Here is a 17,795-nt window from a genome sequence, read left to right as displayed (position 1 = left end):
TCATAAAAATGTTGGCATACTGTGGGGCCATGTGGGTACCCATGGCAGTGCCGCTGATTTGAAGGTACACATTGTCACCAAATGTGAAATAGTTATGAGTGAGGACAAAGTCACAAAGTTCAGCCACCAGGTTTGCCGTGATATTATCGGGGACACTGTTCCTGACGGCTTGTAGTCCATCTTTGTGTGGAATGTTGGTGTAGAGGGCTTCTACATCCATAGTGGCCAGGATGGTGTTTTCAGGAAGATCATCGATGGATTGTAGTTTCCTCAGGAAGTCAGTGGTGTCTCGAAGATAGCTGGGAGTGCTGGTAGCGTAGGGCCTGAAGAGGGAGTCTACATAGCCAACTCCTGGAATTGGCCCACCTTGATTATCACTACAAAAAGTTTTTTCCTCCCCCCACTCTCCTGCTGGTAATAGCTCACCTTAAGTGATCACTCTCGTTACAGTGTGTTTGGTAACACCCATTGTTTCATGTTCTCTATGTATATAAATCTCCCCACTGAATGCATCTGATGAAGTGAGCTGTAGCTCACGAAAGCTTATGCTCAAATAAATTTATTAGTCTCTAAGGTACCACAAGTACTCCTTTTCTTTTTACGGATACAGACTAACACGGCTGCTACTCTGAAACCTGCAGTTTTACAGTGGTGAACCAGCCCCATAATCCTTTAAACTCCACTGTCTTTTTGGATTCTCATTTTGTGAAGTTTGTGCTAACATGCCACAATTGTTTTAGCTGAACTTCCCATTAGTGTTTTCTGTTGTGGATCAGCATGACCATTCTGTTGTTGCTGGGTTTGAAATGTAAGGACTTGCCTAAGATAAATTGATAGGACAGCTGTAATGTGCTCCAATTTAATTCTTTTATATTTCTCCTCTCTGCACTGTATGTTACTTCAGCTTTAGACTTGCAATATATTTCCAATAAAGAAAATAAAACCATTGAAATAATAAATCCTCATTCATCGAATGTATTTAATAAGTGATTTAAAGAAACTGTCCTCTTAGCACAGCCATTTTATTTTTACTTGTAAATTTCATATAGCGTACTAGCACTTACAGAATATAGTCTTATTTTGTTATCCTGGCTAATGTATTTGCTATCCATTTTAATGGTAGGCATGCAAGCTACAGTAAATAGTTGAAAATACATTGAAGCATATTGAACTGGGAGGTGTCAACAATGCCTGTAGATTGGCAAACATGGCAAGTACCATAAATTATGCTCAGGTTAGTTTAATACATGACCTCGACTGCAGAGCAAACTGTTTCCTGTTCATCTGCAGAACAGGAGACAGGGATGAATAACAGAGGCAGCTAGATGGACAGATATGCAGAAGGAGCAATATAAGCTCTCATGCCTGGACAATATCAAAAAGCACAAGGCTGACATTTCTTAAATCATCTTTATATGTTTGGTTTCCCACTAACTACTAATGCATACTCAGTCCTTTCGTGCCTATTCCGGAGGTGTCACGCTGATCATTTGCATGTTTGTTCCATACATTGAATCCATAACAAGAAAGGAGATTTTTGTTTGATGGATTTCTGATAAGTTATCCAAACTCACCTTGGGAATCAGACAACAGCAATTGTAGCAGTGTAATTCTAAAAGTGTAGACACTTTATTAACTTCACCTTGGGACATTTTTACGTCCTGCAATTCAAGCTCTGACTGCAGAAAAATAGCAAATTTCAGTTCTGAAAACCACTAGCATTTTTTTCCAGCCTTTTTCTTTTGAAGCCTTTATTAGATTAAGTCTGTATATTTGTAGTAATAACTGTCAATATTCATTAAGGAAGTTTGTTTTCATATCTTAGCTCAATTCTAAAGCAGTAACATAATTTTTTGCTCAAAACCTTGAACCAGTTAATTGTGAAACAATTGAACAAAAGTAACTGAAAAGTCAAATGGTTAATTTAGAAGTGCAAGTATGGGTTTCAATGTAACCAAACATCCATGCTCACACTACCAACAGAATTGCATAAGGAAAATAGTATAGCACACCATGAATAATTGTGTTGTCATTAGGACAAACCAGACAACAAAGCAACTGCCTTTGAAGCAAAAGTATTATGGACTCTTTTATTCCTAGTGTTAACTAGAACTTCAATAAATTTACCAGAGACTGGGCTGAAATTATGGTTCCAATGTCTTCAAGAGTGAAATTCAGGCTGTACTGATCTCACAGAAAATAAAACTTGCAGACTTTACCCATATTTTTCTCTGGGCTTGCAATGCACAGTAAGCCTAGACTAAAACAGCGTGGCGAGCTGTGCAGCCAAGTTTCTAAAGGAACCCAACCTCGTACAGTAGGCTTGTGAGATGGGGCATCGGTCGGAAGCAGGTTTGCTGTTCCATTTTGCTTACAATAAACATTATTAACATTTCTGAAGGATACTTTAAAATCTCTCCCCACTGATCACCACTCACTAAAGGGCTATAAAATTGTTCAAGAATTGTGGTGAGGACAACCACATAGGTACTGGTATGGCCAATGGTTATCTAATCAATGCCAGGAAAGGAAAGTGAACTACCCTCTCCCATACAATCCCAAACACATTGGACTTAACTGTGCAGTACTATAAGTAGGGATTTATTTTTCTAGGCACCAGCTGATGATCATCCAACCAAGACTGCATTGAGTCACTTAGGACTTTCTGGAAAAATATTAGGGCAGCAAAAAAATGCTGCATGAGTGACCAACGAGCAAAGGAAATTAAAAGGAGGTTTAGCTATTGATGACAAGCAGTCACAAAAATACTCTTACAAGTTGGCTAGTCCAGATCAGATGCAGCCTAAGGAATTAGCCAATACTTTACCACTGATAATTATTTTTGAAAAAACATGGAAAATTTAAAAGTAATGAAAATAAAAATAAACCGTCTACTTAGCATAGCCACGATCCCCAGTGAACTAATGAAACAAATATTGACGGGGGAAAAAGTTCTAAATGTCAGGTTGGTAAGGTAACTGAACAATATGCAGCTACAATCTCCAAAGAACAGACCTTGCCAGGTGTAAGTGTTTGGTTTTTTTTGACAGAATTAGAAATAAAAAATTGATAAAGGAAAGTAATAGGTGGCAAATAGCAGGATTTTACCCATCATTTGACACAGTATCTCATAAAATATCACACTCAAAATTAGGCCAAATTGGGTTAGATATGGGCGTAGATATTTGGACTGGAAAATGGTGTATACACCATAGAGTTGTGACAAATGGCAGAGTAATGAATTAGCAGAAAGTAGTTAGGTTTGTACTGCAAGTATCTGTGTTAGGCCCAGCATTGTTTAGCATTAACATTAATGATCTAGAGGAGGGATTAAACAGAACAGTGATAAGATTAAAAGATTACATGAAATTGGGAGGAAACTGCCAGTCAGATACTCACAAATACTGTGTCAGATACACTCACCTTCCCTTTGTAACTAGTACAGGCTTTGAACTGAACCAGGCAACTGATCTTTCCTCCGGTCTACAAACTGATCTACTTTGGGACGATGGATCATCTTTAGTAAAGTCTCCTTACAAATCCATCACCGCTAGCCTTGAATCAATTTTAAACTTAAAAGCAGTTTTGCAATCTTGAGATTAGCACCCCAACTTGTCCATGGATGCTGTTTTTTGGAAGCAGATCCCAATAAACAGCCATCACTCATTCTTGGGTGGGTTATCTCACCAATTTCTCTGCTTTGACAGAATCTCAGTGTCCTTTTATTTTTACTTTACATTCCTGTAAATGCTTCCACTAGCTCAACCGACCAAGTTTCCTGTGTTCTCCTTTGCTTATGCCAACCATATTTCTACCCTGGGAAGTAATATCCCCTAAGAAGGATCTTTAAGGTGATTCTTTGTGGCCCATAGGAATTCTTTCTTTGCTCATTTTTGAGCCACTTCCCTCCTACTCTCTTTCTGGATGATCTGCATTTTTAGTAGGTCAGACAGTCATGCATCTACACCAATAGTTTCAGAGTTAGCTCAGCCATTAATTATAGATAGATAGATAGATAGATTCTTTGTATAAGATCCCAACTACTAAACAATGTTTAATGTTCCTTACTTACTGATACCAAAGCCACATTGCACTTCTTTGATTATGGCTCTTATAAATGCTTCTACTCTTTCTCTGGCTTTTTGTATTCTCTGGTCAAAGGTTTCAGAGGAACAGCCGTGTTAGTCTGTATTCGCAAAAAGAAAAGGAGTACTTGTGGCACCTTAGAGACTAACCAATTTATTTGAGCATGAGCTTTCGTGAGCTATAGCTCACGAAAGCTCATGCTCAAATAAATTGGTTAGTCTCTAAGGTGCCACAAGTACTCCTTTTCTCTCTGGTCAAAGCATACCTGTTTGTGTATTACATACCTGTTTAGAATGGAACACTAATAAGGTTTTTAAAGACTGATACCATAGTTCCTCTTATTTTCTTCCTCAGCAAAGGTGCTTGATCTATAAATATTATCTTCACTCCTCATTGAATAACTTAATGAGGTGATTTGTTCTTCATCATTCTGTGTTCTTCATCATTTTTTTGTTTCTTCAGTTCCTGATGAAATGCTCCTTCCCCTCCGATGATTCTGGGAATTTAATAAATTCATGTCTCATGGAAGGTTGAACATCAGCTTATTTTTCACCTCTTATTTATGCCAGTTGAAAATTATTCAATTTCTGACACCATGTCATGTGAAAAATGGTAAAGAATCACAGAGTCTTTATCTTCGAACACTGAGCACACACCTTTAGATAATGGAAGACAATATTAGCCCTTCAACTACACTTTCTGAGACTTTCTGTCTCATTGTAGAGCTTCTGCTTAGAATCTTCCCATCCCCTCCTGCCTGCCTGCCAGCGACAGATCCAAAGAAACCGTGTATATATTCTTGCAATCTTTGTACAGTAAATCAGACACAAGATTGAATCAATAATATAAGACGTATTGTTTGAAATGTGTTGTAACAGGACTCTGTCCTTTGGATCACTTTCTGCATTTAGTGTATATTGACTCAACCCAATGTGCAAATGCACTGTTTACAAAAATATAGTTTCAGGAAATGTTTCAAGAATGTATGTAGAGCTTTAGTTAAGCAAAACCTTATTACCAAAGATATGTATTCTTTTTTATAACCACTTTACCCAAGGGTGGCCAAAATTGTTGGTTTTTTTTATGTTCCATCAGTGTGTGATCCCTGGTATTCCTAACCACAAGCATTCACAATCATGGTTCAGACTGCCCCAACTCTGAAAATCCTAGGACTGGCTAAAACATATCAAGAGATTAAAAAAACATATATACATGCTGGGTGCTTTATATTTGCTTTCTGGTTTATGAGCCTTTGTAAGATTCACATTTTGAAGTTTCTCTACAACCATGAGCACTAGAAAGTTACTTTAGAAAAAGAAAGCAAGCTGCGATTCTCAGGCAGTCAACTGATTTCAAGAGCTGGGACTGCAGAAAAAACTGCTAAATATCACAAGACTTGTGACAAAATTGAGACAGTTGGCAACACTTGCTCCCTACTATGTAACTTATGAGTTAGGTGTGCTGGGTGGGTGGGAAGAGGGATAGTGCAATGTCACTGAGCAATGCTGCCAGGCACGTCAGCTCAGGGAAGCAATGTACTTTGTAGTGCTCCTTATTGTTTGTCCAAAGAGGGCAATATCTTCTCCCAGCTAGTTGCTGTTGCTGCTGCTGTTGCCAGAATGTGTGTGAAGATACCAGGAGGATGGCCATTCTCCCAGCCAAATAACAGGGCCCAGGGAAAGCCACACAATTCTAGGACTACGAGGGATCCTAGAAATCCCTTTGCCATGGAAAAATGTGGGAAAACATGGCATTTGCATTTTTACATAGTATTTTTAGTTTTTACATTTTGTGAAAATATAAAAATATATACAGTAGGACCCTATTTATCTGAGTCTCCAGATTTATCCATTATCCAGAGCTCTATACAAACCAAACCGGGGCTCAGGCTGTCACCCCTGGCCAGTGGGGCTTCAGCTGAAGCCTGAACCTCAACACCTGGGGCTGACGGTGGGAGATCTGCTGCCAGGACAGACAGCCTGAGCCCCACCACCCAGGGCTGAGACTGTCAGCCCCAGTTCAGTTAATACAGAGAGCTGAATAATGGAGACTCACTTAAAGTGGGTTCTATTGTACATCAATAAGACATTGTGTTCAATTGGTGCCTATATATATTGCAGCTAGGGAAACTAAAGATCTGGATTTAATTTTAATTGCGGGAAAACAAAGGATTTTTATGGTTTTCTATAGGATAATTATGTTTTTTTTATCACGGAACACTAGAATCCCTGATTACACAAATCTGTTCCTAGCACCCAAGGAAATAATAAAACTGAGATTTTCAGATGCCTAAGAGACTTGGATACCCAATTCCCATTAATTTTAAGACTTTGTCTGAGACACTGTATGATTTAAAAAATCAATATTTTTGCCTTTCTTTCTCTCAGAACTTAGAGTGGGATTTTCAAGTCATTTGGGACCTGCTCCAAACTCCATTAGGTACTTCTGGAAAAAGTGTTCAGAAACATGAAAAATATAGGGGGAAAATGAAATGAAGAAAATGATAGCTATATTTGATGATTTTTTTATATAAAATGTTGGCAGGAGTTTCTAGAAGGTTCTCTTCTGACACAAGAGATAAGTTCTTCAATTTTTGTAGAATAAGCATCTCATTCTCTCCCTCTCCTACCCTTTAAGCTAAAGCACTGCACATTAAATTTTAACAGTTCCTTTTGTGTTTTCTTTAAGCAGCTTTAAAATTTTGCTGAAATGATTAAACAGCATGACTTGCTTTTCTTAAATGAGTTTAATGAGTTAAATGAGTTTGCATTATCTGAGAGCTTCAAGAATGGCATTATATAGGTGTAACCAAGAGGAAAATTTGGCCTATTGGTGGCCTGCCTGGGATAATTTTTTTGGACCCTGCCAAATTCCCAAATTTACTTTTACCCACCCAAAAGGCCATATAGTAGGAGACTTAGTGAAGCACCACAAGCTCTCCCCTGAGTATTACTATAGATATTTTAGTACCAAATCACCCTCCGTCACCTCGCTGCTCATACAGATTACGATGATTCTCGGAAGAAGAAGTAGGAGGGAAGGAAGGAAACTCTAGCATTTTTGCTAGAAACACAGACAGGTAAAGGGCATCAGTGACACTCTGTATCTCAAAGTAGCACCCTGGAAACCCATATTCACCTCTGTCAGATAATTATGATATGATTTGCACAAAGTATGCCTTGTAAGGTTATTGTTTTAAAAGTCTTAATCTGTTGAAGAGTAATATCCTGTTGGACTGTATATGCTATCCCTACATGTGAGGTTAAGTATTGCTGAAATATGTTGTGAGGTTGGGAACACCCACAACCAGCCTTTCAGTTACAACAAAGGAATAGCTATCACCAGCCAGATGGGCATTAATGGCTCATCAATACCCCATCTACTATCCCAGATATTTCTTGGAAAAGGCACATGTGCGATGGGGATGGACTAACCCATATCACAGCAAAGATCTTTCCAGCAAGCTGAAAGAAAGTATAAATGAGAGACAGGAACATCATCACTTGGACTCTCCCCTCTCCCACCCATCTCAACACCTGGAAGAATGTCTGCAAGAAAAAGACTTTGAACTGGGGAATTTTGGTCCCAGGCTGGAAAGTGGTCCAGTCTGTGTATTGAGGAACTATAACCTGCTTGTACCATCTGGTCAGGTGAGACATTACTTGATTCAAATCTTGCTTAGTCTGTTTAAATTAGAATAGGCTATATTTTTCTTTTTGATCCTTAGCTATGCCTGCTATTTATAATCATTTAAAATCTATCTTTTTTTTGTCAATCTGTTTTATATTTTACCTAAATTTTTTTTTGTTAAAGAGCTAAAGGAATCTCAGTTCAGGTTACAAAGGCTGGTGCCTTTCCAATTTCCTATGAAAAAGTGGTGAGTAATGAGTTTACACAGGCATGGCTTCTGACCAGTACAAGACAGTACAGTTCTTGGGTGGAAGGCTGGGGAACTAGGGGGAATTGGCTGAGGCCTCCCTATTGATGGTTCATGAGTGGCTGGGAGATCATTCATTTAACTCAGTTGGGTGTGTCCCTGCATGTGGATGTCTGTGTAAGTGCAGTGCCTGTCAGAGGTTTGTAGCTTGAGATCAGCATCACAGTGTGAGAGGTCACCCAGGTTGGTGGGTTTGGAGGTCTCAGCAGTCCCATAGTCCAGGTTACACCCTGGGGACCCCATCATACTATCATCCTGCTTCTATTGAAGCCCTACCAAGGACAGGACAAAAAGTAATTGTCAGCAAGGGAGATTTAGGTTAGATACTAGAAAAAGCTTTCTAACTATAAGGATAGTTAAGATCTGAAACAGGCTATCTACGGAGGCTGTGGAATTCCTGTCATTGGAGGCTTTTAGGTGTTTGTCTAAACTGTTCCTCTTTGGGCTGGTGTAAGTACTTAATCCTGCTCCCTCATGGAGGGATGGACAAGATGACTTCTCAAGGTCCCTTCCAGCCCTACATGTATACAAATCTAAATCAGTGTGAATTTTACATTGACTTTAATGTGGCCAGTATCAGACCATAATGGCACAGACACATCTACAAACAGAGTACCATTAACATAGTAGCATAGCTATTGACACTAAAACAAAATGTAGCCTAAGTACATTTAGAAACTGACACAAGATTATACAGAAAATTGCCCTACTTTAAAGAAAGAAAAGAACAAATATGGTCTTATCTTAAACATTTCAGCACTATTATGAGTTACTTTTAATAGTGTCAAATTTAAGACATAATAGCTGATATCATTTGGTAAATACATCTGTCTTTCCACACAACCAGGAAAAATATAAATCTGACACAGAACTTCAAGTAACAATCGTGAAAAATGATATTGCTTTATATAAAGTACTGTATTTTAGTACTAGAGTGCTACACTGTCATTACAGGAACACTTCTAATTGCTTTGAGAATGAGCAATTTTCTGAGACAGGGCCATTATTTCACTCAAAAAGGGCTCAGATGTTGTATTATTTGGGGAAGTAGTCCTGTTGTCTTTAATGGGATTATACTTGTGAGATGGGTTGTTTGCATAAAAAAGAGTGGCAGGATTGAGTCCAGTGTCTAAAATGAAAATCTTAAATCTGTCAAATCTTTTTTTTTAACTTTCTTCTGCATTACAAGTAACTACATGTCACAAATTCCCCACTTTGTGATGGAAGGGGTCTATTTGGCAATTTGTCAGGGGCCCAAAAGTCCTGCAAGCCCTTATTCACAGGCATGGGCCTTACATACATGAGTATTCCCATGAACTACTCTGCACTAGTATCACTGAAATGATTATTTATACGAGTAAAGGATTGGATCCTTTAGGCCAGATACCGCTCCCCTTACACACACTGATTATTTCCTTACTGCATGACTAGTTCCCCTGGCTACATTCTCAGTTCTTGCTCTTCTCCACTTGTGAAGATAGAAGAAAATCTGCCCCTTATGTTTTTAAGTTTAGAGGACCCATTGTAATAGAGGACATCTATCCCCTGCCTAAAATATTGCTTCTAATGCTATTTCTGTTGCACAGGAGTGGAAAACTCAGTTGTGACTTTTTATCTCTGTATTACTGTATTAAATCTGCACGCATTGCTGCCCTCTTTTCCAGTCTCAAGATGTCTTTTTGGAAATATTTTTCCCTGGGCAAAAGTGGAATTAATGTACTTTATTATTTCTCTAGGAACAATATACTTGGATTCTGTGAAAATGAAATTTCATGTTCATTGCACAATAGGAGACTTACTGCTAAGGAAGACTGCTTCATTAATTCAAGAGTAGCATAGGAAGGATATGGATTTCTGAGACATGGATTGCCACACTGAGAACTTTGTGATCAGTGCAAGAACATCTTATGATTCACTGGTTAGCTATGGAAAAAAAATGTCATTTATATTAATGTGAAATAGGACAGTCACCCAATAAGAACCCTAGTCTACTGCCCTTACTGACATTTAGTTGTACCTTACTCTATAACTAGTCCCATCACAGCTGTTGATGGAATATTCTCCGCTGTTTCAGCACACTTGTGGATGATGTGTGCAACTGGTACAATGCAAATATCTATTTCTGTCTTCAAAACACCTGTGCAGAAGGTCATACATTACCATTTTCTCTTAAAGGGCATGTCTTAAATGGTGTCCTAGTAACACAAGCACAGGGTTAGAAAAATATGTTATACCAAGGCAGTGATGCACTTTCCTAATAGAGAAATGTGATATGGGAAGAGTAAATATTTGCTAAATAGACAAAGAGCTAAAGAGAGACATGGATGTCAAATACTGAAGGATATCCATGTATGTTTCTGGGGAACACTGTAACATTGTTCATCTAGTCGAAATGAAATATTATCACTTGTGTGAGTAAGGTCAATTTCAGCTTGGGTTTTCTGTCATCACTCAATATTTCTCCTTGCATGATTGATATTTATACACACACCGAATTGACAAATATCCTGTAAAGTGTTGATATCTTGAGCAAAATTATGTGAAATATTATGACAACATTTTCATTTTACACTAACAGTAACTTTCTATTTTGGTCATTCCATTTTTGGTCATTGACATTTATTTGCTCCATTCTAAGGAATGAATGTATTTCCCTTCCCTATTTCCCAGAAGGGTGCAGATGCACCAGATGTAGAGAATAGTGAAAAAGGAATGTAGTGGAGCTTCATAGGCACTGCCATGAGCAAATAATACATTAGCACATGGGTCTTTTTTCATCCCTATGCCAGAAAATCAACACGTTCCTTTTTGTGCACTGCATTGTATCTTAGACCTTCTCTCGGTGAGGAAGGGTAATCATCAGGTTAAGGTACTGGACTCAGATTCAGAAGATCTGGACTGGATTCCAGACTTCCACAGACTTACTCTGTTACCTTGGGCAAATCACTATACTCTGTCCCTCAGTTCCCCATTGGTGAAATGTTGATCAGAATCCTTCTTTTGTGTGTTTAGATTGTAAAGTCTTTAGGCCAGTGACTGGCTCGTTCTTTGTCTATATACACAATGCCTAGCACAATGAGGCTACTAGAGTGCAAAGATCACTGCCTATCATACTGACCAATATCGTTTGCTTGTGTTCCCCCATCAGTTGGTATCCATCTGCTGTCTCTTGTCTTACAACCCCTTTGAAGTTAGGACCATCTTTTGATTCTGTTTGTAAAGCACCTAGCATAACAGGGTCCTGGTCCATGATTAGGGCTCCTAGGCACCAGGGTTATACAAATAATTCATTTTGTTTTCAGCCTGGAGGTGCTTCTGTAATGTAAACAATCATTTTAGATGTTCAATACCATACCAAGTCACACTACTGAGCGTACTTTAAGTATAATTGTAAACACTGGGGAAGATCTTCAGCTGTCAATCAGTATAGTTCTTAAGTCCATGGAACTGTGATTTACATCAGCTGAGGATCTGTCCTATTATTTTCAAAAATAAGTCTCACTTCAGAGAAATTTTAAATTGTCCCCCAAGACAATCTCTCAAGATAGGGATATTATCATAAGGAATGTGTTTACTAATTTCATCTTTGATGCCACTGACCCAAAGAAAGTTGCATTATACTTTTTCACACTGTGACCTCAGCTTTCAGAATTTCACCTTCAGAGCTTTTGCCCTATGGAATGAAAGAGAGTTAAGTGTCATGAAAGACACTGTCCTTAAATAGCTTAGGATTTCTCTTTTTCTTGCCTTTCCTATCTTGAACAAGAATATGAACTCTTTCAACATTAGAACTCAGTAGGGAAATGTGCCCCCCTTCTGCAGTTTTGTATTAATAGGTAAATTTTCACTGCTCTTCTGTTGTACAAACACAGCCCTCATGTTGGTACACATCACTGAAATGATCCAAGATAATATTTTAATAGTTTCTGAATGATAAAGCTTGAATATAGGGTGTGATTAACAGAAGGGATATTGCCCAATGTAAAATTGGGTTTGTGTTTCTTAAGTATTGGAAGGAGTGGGAGAATGATTGTACAAACATGTCTATGTCCCAAGTGAGCTTGAGAGGCCAGTCTACATGAGAAAGTGACACAAATGCAAATATTAGGTAACATATTCAGGCTTGAAAGTTCAAACCTCAGTTCAGATTCAAACTTAGTGGCATGGTCCCATCTGTATTAAGAGTTTTAATAAACAGTTTGGCCTCATTTTTTCACTTTTTTCAAACTCTAGTGTCCTGCCTGTATTTGGCTTCCATCTATGTCATTTATAGAAAGCAAGTACTCAATCATTTCTATTTACATCTGCCTATTTTACCTCCTCATAATATTTATGCCATAGAATAGTGGCATTTGTAGTAATCTGGCTGTACTATATCCATAGAAGGAATGGGGTAAAGAAGCTCTGAAATCTGTCATGCAGATGACCAGCTTGATGAGGATTAATTCATTAGCGATTCCATTTATTGAAATGGAATCAAACAGTCCATGCAATCATGGTGTGACAGGTTGTTCTGCTTCCTTAAGGGTAGTGGTTCCTAGTGGTCAGTCCAACCCTCTCATGTGGCATGGGCTCTTTAAGGTTTTGAGAAGTCCAATATACATACAAGGACCTAGGAGATACTGATGGAGAGGAAGAAGCTTGAGAATAAGTGGTGCTTGGGAGGAAATGTCACTGTGTCTCTAAAGGTCTGTGGACAGGAGCCTTGCAGAGTGGACAGGCAAGTCTCCCTTCTCTTCCAACCAACTGGGAGAAGGGACCACCATATGTGCTGTCTCCTCCCTCCCAGTAGGATGGACACCAACAGTGGAAGTTTGAGGGCTAATTGAGGAAAAACAGGCCAGCTGAAGGAGAAGCAGACTAACATTTTATAGCTGGCTAAATTACACCCGGGAGAGCTGGGGACTCTGACCTAAGGAAAGATTAATAACTCCTTGACTTACCCAGCTACAGCAGGAGGGCTGGGGATCCTCTTTAAGGAAAGGTGGAGACTGAAAGGTAACCTAGAGGGCAGGGTTTGGAGAAGCCCTGAAGGCCAGAGAAACTTTTATTCAGACTTGTTACCCAAGGGATTGAACTCAGAGTGACCAGCCAGAGGACTTGGACACATGAATCTTTGGATAGTCAATAACTCTGGAGAGGAGGAAACTGAGGCAGAGAGTGACTGCAGTGCTACACTCAGCCATCAGGGGGCACTATAGGGAAGTAACAGGACACTTGGACTGTACTTTTGAACTTTCATGTGAATAAGAGCTTCATCTGTTGCAGCTCATGAGTCTGATTCTGTGTTAAGAACAATTGATGTTGATGATGGGGCCTCCCATTGAGTTCAACAGATGAACTACAGTCACTTATTATAAGTCCTTAGATGGAACCAAAGACCACTTTTGGACCTGCAGCCCCATCCACAAGTGCCACAAGTGAGGACAACTGTAGATGAATGTGTGCTGCTTTTAGCTGTATGCCTCAATGTCTCTCCTTGATTGCTGCAACCCACAAACTCTCAAAGCCTTTCAGTCCAAGGTGACAGAGTTGCCACCATTGGATCTAGTCCTGGGCCAAGAGCTCCAAGATATTGCGGCCGAGACTGGAGAGTGTCTTTGTAACACTTCCTTGGTCTGTCCCTAAAATGAGTTCCAGTCTGCAATTCTCTGTAGACAACAGACTTTGCTAGTCTACATTCAGACCAAATGACCACACGATCTCAGAGGCACTCTCACTATAAAATATTCAGTGCTTGGGATATTGAAACACTCCAGGACTGTGGTATTTGGAAACAGATTTTGCCATTTCATTCCTGTTATTTGCTGGAAACTTTGTAAGGTGGAATTGTCCAAGTGTTTCTGTGGCATTGCTAACTAGTCCACATATCACAGCCATGGAGGAGTGTGGTGATGACAGCACAGAAATCATCAATTTTTGCTTGCAGTCTGATACCATGTTCATTCCAGAGATGACTGAAGTTTTCTGAAGGCACTGCTGGCAGCACTAAATGCATTTGTAATGTCATGATCTATCATTGTGTCGCCTGAAATACACTATCTTTACTATAAAGACCTATTAAAGTCTAACAACTTTAAGTACCAGCCCAGCAGCTCGATCTATTTGTACATGACCAGAAGGGATGTAAGAGGAGATTGACCTAGTGAGTGCTCTAGAACATAGGATAGATGGGGTGGTTTAAAAAAAAAAACCTGAATGCAAACATTCCTCTTTACACATAGAGGAAATAATGAATAAAATAAAGACCTAACTTATTTTAATTCTGTGTTCTGTTTCCAGTCAATCCTCATCACCCCTGACTGAAATTAAAGCCCTGCTCCTTGAACTAAGCCCCAGTAAAGAGGCTTTGAGTATTAGAAACAAGCAGAGATTCAAAACCTACCTCCTAACCATGGCAAGGGTGTGCAGCAGCTCCAAAGTCTATCCACAGTCACATTGTTCCATCCCTTGGACTAGAATATTCAGTAGATGCCAGCATGGCCTTGATGTAGGGCTTCATAGCTGTCAAGGCACTATCAGCAGGGCCATAACATTGCCCGTACTCCAGCTCAAACGTAAATTTTTATGCTGGGCTTTACAAGCCCAATTCTATGTTGTGGAGTCTTGCCTGTATACTTCCTCTAAAGCAGGCCTTCCCTACGTTTTTGGGGGGAAGATGGAGGAGGAGAGATTTGAGGGCTTTTTTATGGCCCTGGTGCTGCTTTGTGAATTATTAATAAATGTTTTTATATGTCTAGCAGCAATAGTATGCAAGGTGCTGTACAAGATGCAGATGTCAGTACAGCCCCTGCTCCAAGGAATTTGCAATCTAGAAGACCCAGAGGAAAGAATCGTTTCAGATAATTTAACTTTTTTTTTCTTAATCTGTTATTTTAAAACCACCAACCACACATTTGTGGGCCTTATGGAAAGACATAGTTCTTTAGGGGAGATTTACATGAGGAGCAGGTAGTTTGGGAGGTTCCTTCAGACACAGTGGGCTGTGTATGAGCTGGAAAAATGAGAGTAGGAGAAGGAAAGAAACAGACATGTGGAGGCTGCCATTACTGACTCAGCAAAGGGGTGAAAAGCTCCCAGTTATACAGCAGAGTGATTCCAGGGCCCAACATTTAAGACAAAAGGGGTAAACTTCATGCCACGAGCTAGAGGAAGCTTCTTGAGTAATTCACAGAGGGAAGTGGTATTGTCTGCCTAGACAAGGAAGTCCATTTTGGATGATCTGGAAGGGAGACAAAAAGATGAGGTAGGTTCAGTATCTTTGTTTAATTCTTCCCCCATAATACAAAAGTAATCAGATTTGGAAATAGATGTCAGGGAGCAAATAAAACAGAACCTCTTTGTTGCTAGGACCTTGAGGAAAAATGACTCAACGCTGGAAAAAGTCAACTTTTATCTTGCACAGCAAAATAACAAAGGCTTGCCTGGTGAATAGGTTTCTTTTACTTTGATCATCAAGAAACTGAATATCTACTTGTTCAATATGTCAATAATATGAAAGGAAATGTTTGCCTTCCACTTGACACAAAGTTTAAAAAAAATACCACAAAAACCTTGTCTGATGTCATTATCCCTTTGGTGGGAAAATAATGTTCTTGGTGTTCTTGATGCTATCATGAAAAGAACACCAGGTATGTTGTTACTGCCCCATGCTTTTTAGAACCAACAAAAAATGGTGAAAGATAGGAGCAGATAAGCACCAGACACAGTGATGGGAGGAGCCTGCCAGGAGTTATGAGTAAAGAGGATATGGGTTGGGGAGATGGTGGGTTAGTAAGGAGAAGGGAATGGGAAAGAACTGAAAGATGGAGAATTTAATCCCCACTTCAGATAAACTCTTCTCTTAGAAAATAAATTAACCAATTATCAGTGTCCTTCAAAAAGTAACCAGATATGTGCACATGCTTAAACAAAGTGCATGATTTTACTGCTGGAATCATTGTCCACACCCCCTATTCCCTGATCTCTTCTGCTAGGCCTACAAGGCTTCTTACAGTTTCCTGTCTAGTCCCTCATGTTAGAGCAGCTGCCATCTTCCCTGAAAGCAGCCTGGGTTCAGGTTCATTGCAAAACCATGGGAGGCGGGGGCCAGCTCTGCTACAGGCTTCCTCACTGCCACATTCCAAGACTACAGGGAATTACTGCCAATGTGACATAGGGCAGCTTGGCTTCAATTCTATAATGGACACTGGTGGCCATTTTGAATATGGGAAATTCACAAGTTTGATGCAATCATGAGAAACTGGGGGGAGGGCTCAATTATTGTGAGACTTTCAGTGGAGTCCCTTAAGATTTGCTTCTTCCTTTTCTTTTAAAAATGATTCCAGAGTCACAACATATGTTTATATAATTGTATTGATTTGTTTTTCTCCCATCTGCTAGCCAGTTAACAATAAGGGTCACATTCAGTAAGTCTAGAGTCCCTCTTAAAGAATAACAAAATTGGCTCAAGCCCATGCCAAGTGTGGCATAGTTCAGGTGATTTCCAAGTGTGCTTGGTGGATCTGTGGGCATGTAACATATGTAAATGAGACTCTGTTTAGACATTCTTTTCCATTTCCACCAACAACAGGAGCAGAGAGCTTCTTCCATTCTGAAGTTTCTGACTATAGGCTTATCTATAAATTATTTCCCACCATCCCTCTATCTCCCATCACTAGTTCCTTTTATTTAAAAAAATAGAGAATTCTCCCCCGCCCCCCGAATCATAGCCTCCCTCTATCTAATGTGATTTTCATACACCTGGGAGGGCAACAGAGGCTCTGGGTGTCTCTGTTGCTGTTAAGGAGGCAGAAATGGGTCACTGCGGGTGTATAGGGCACAAAAGGACAGCTTATTAAACATGTTCTCCATTGTCTCCATGTTCTCCATTGTCACTACAATCCAGGATTCTGAATGTGCCAGTAGGGCCTGCCCAGAAATAACTCCCATCAGTTCCCCCTTCCCCATAACTCTCCCATCCAAGAGTTAATCCCACAACCACTCAAAAGAGCTCAGAGAGTCTAGAATTGCTGATATCATCAGCATTCCTGATGCACCATCACCCAGTGCTGCTGGAGGCATGGGTTCTCTTGCATAAATTGCCTGGAAGTCTGAACTATTTTGTAATGAGCAAGCAGCAAGAATGGGGCCAAAGAATTCATAGAATCATAGACTTTAAGGTTAGAAGGGACCATTATGAGCATCTAGTATGACCTCCTGCACAATGCAGGCCACAGAATCTCACCCACCCACTCCTGTAACAAACCCCTAACCTATGTCTGAGCTACTGAAGTCTTCAAATTGTGTTTTAAAGACTTCAGGGTGCAGCGAATCCTCCAGCAAGTGACCAGTGCCCCACACTGCAGAGGAAGGCAAAAAAACCCAGGGCCTCTGCCAATCTTCTCTGGAGGAAAATTCCTTCCCGACCCCAAATATGGTGATCAGCTAAACGCTGAGCATGTGGGCAAGACTCACCAGCCAGACACCCAGGAAAGAATTCTCTGCAGTAACTCAGATTCCACCCCATCTAACATCTCATCACAGGCCATTGGGCATATTTACCGCTAATAGTCAAAGATCAATTAATTGCCAAAATTGGGTCATACCATCTCCTCCATAAACTTATCAAGCTTAGTCTTGAAACCAGATATGTCTTTTGCCCCCACTACTCCCCTTAGAAGGCTGTTCCAGAACTTCACTCCTCTGATGGTTAGCAACCTTCATCTAATTTCAAGTCTAAACTTCCTGGTGGCCAGTTTATATCCATTTGTTCTTGTGTCCACATTGGTAC

The sequence above is a fragment of the Lepidochelys kempii genome, chromosome 1, assembly GCF_965140265.1.
Source record: "Lepidochelys kempii isolate rLepKem1 chromosome 1, rLepKem1.hap2, whole genome shotgun sequence".
Taxonomy (NCBI): Eukaryota; Metazoa; Chordata; order Testudines; family Cheloniidae; genus Lepidochelys; species Lepidochelys kempii.
This window is presented reverse-complemented; position numbering follows the sequence as displayed.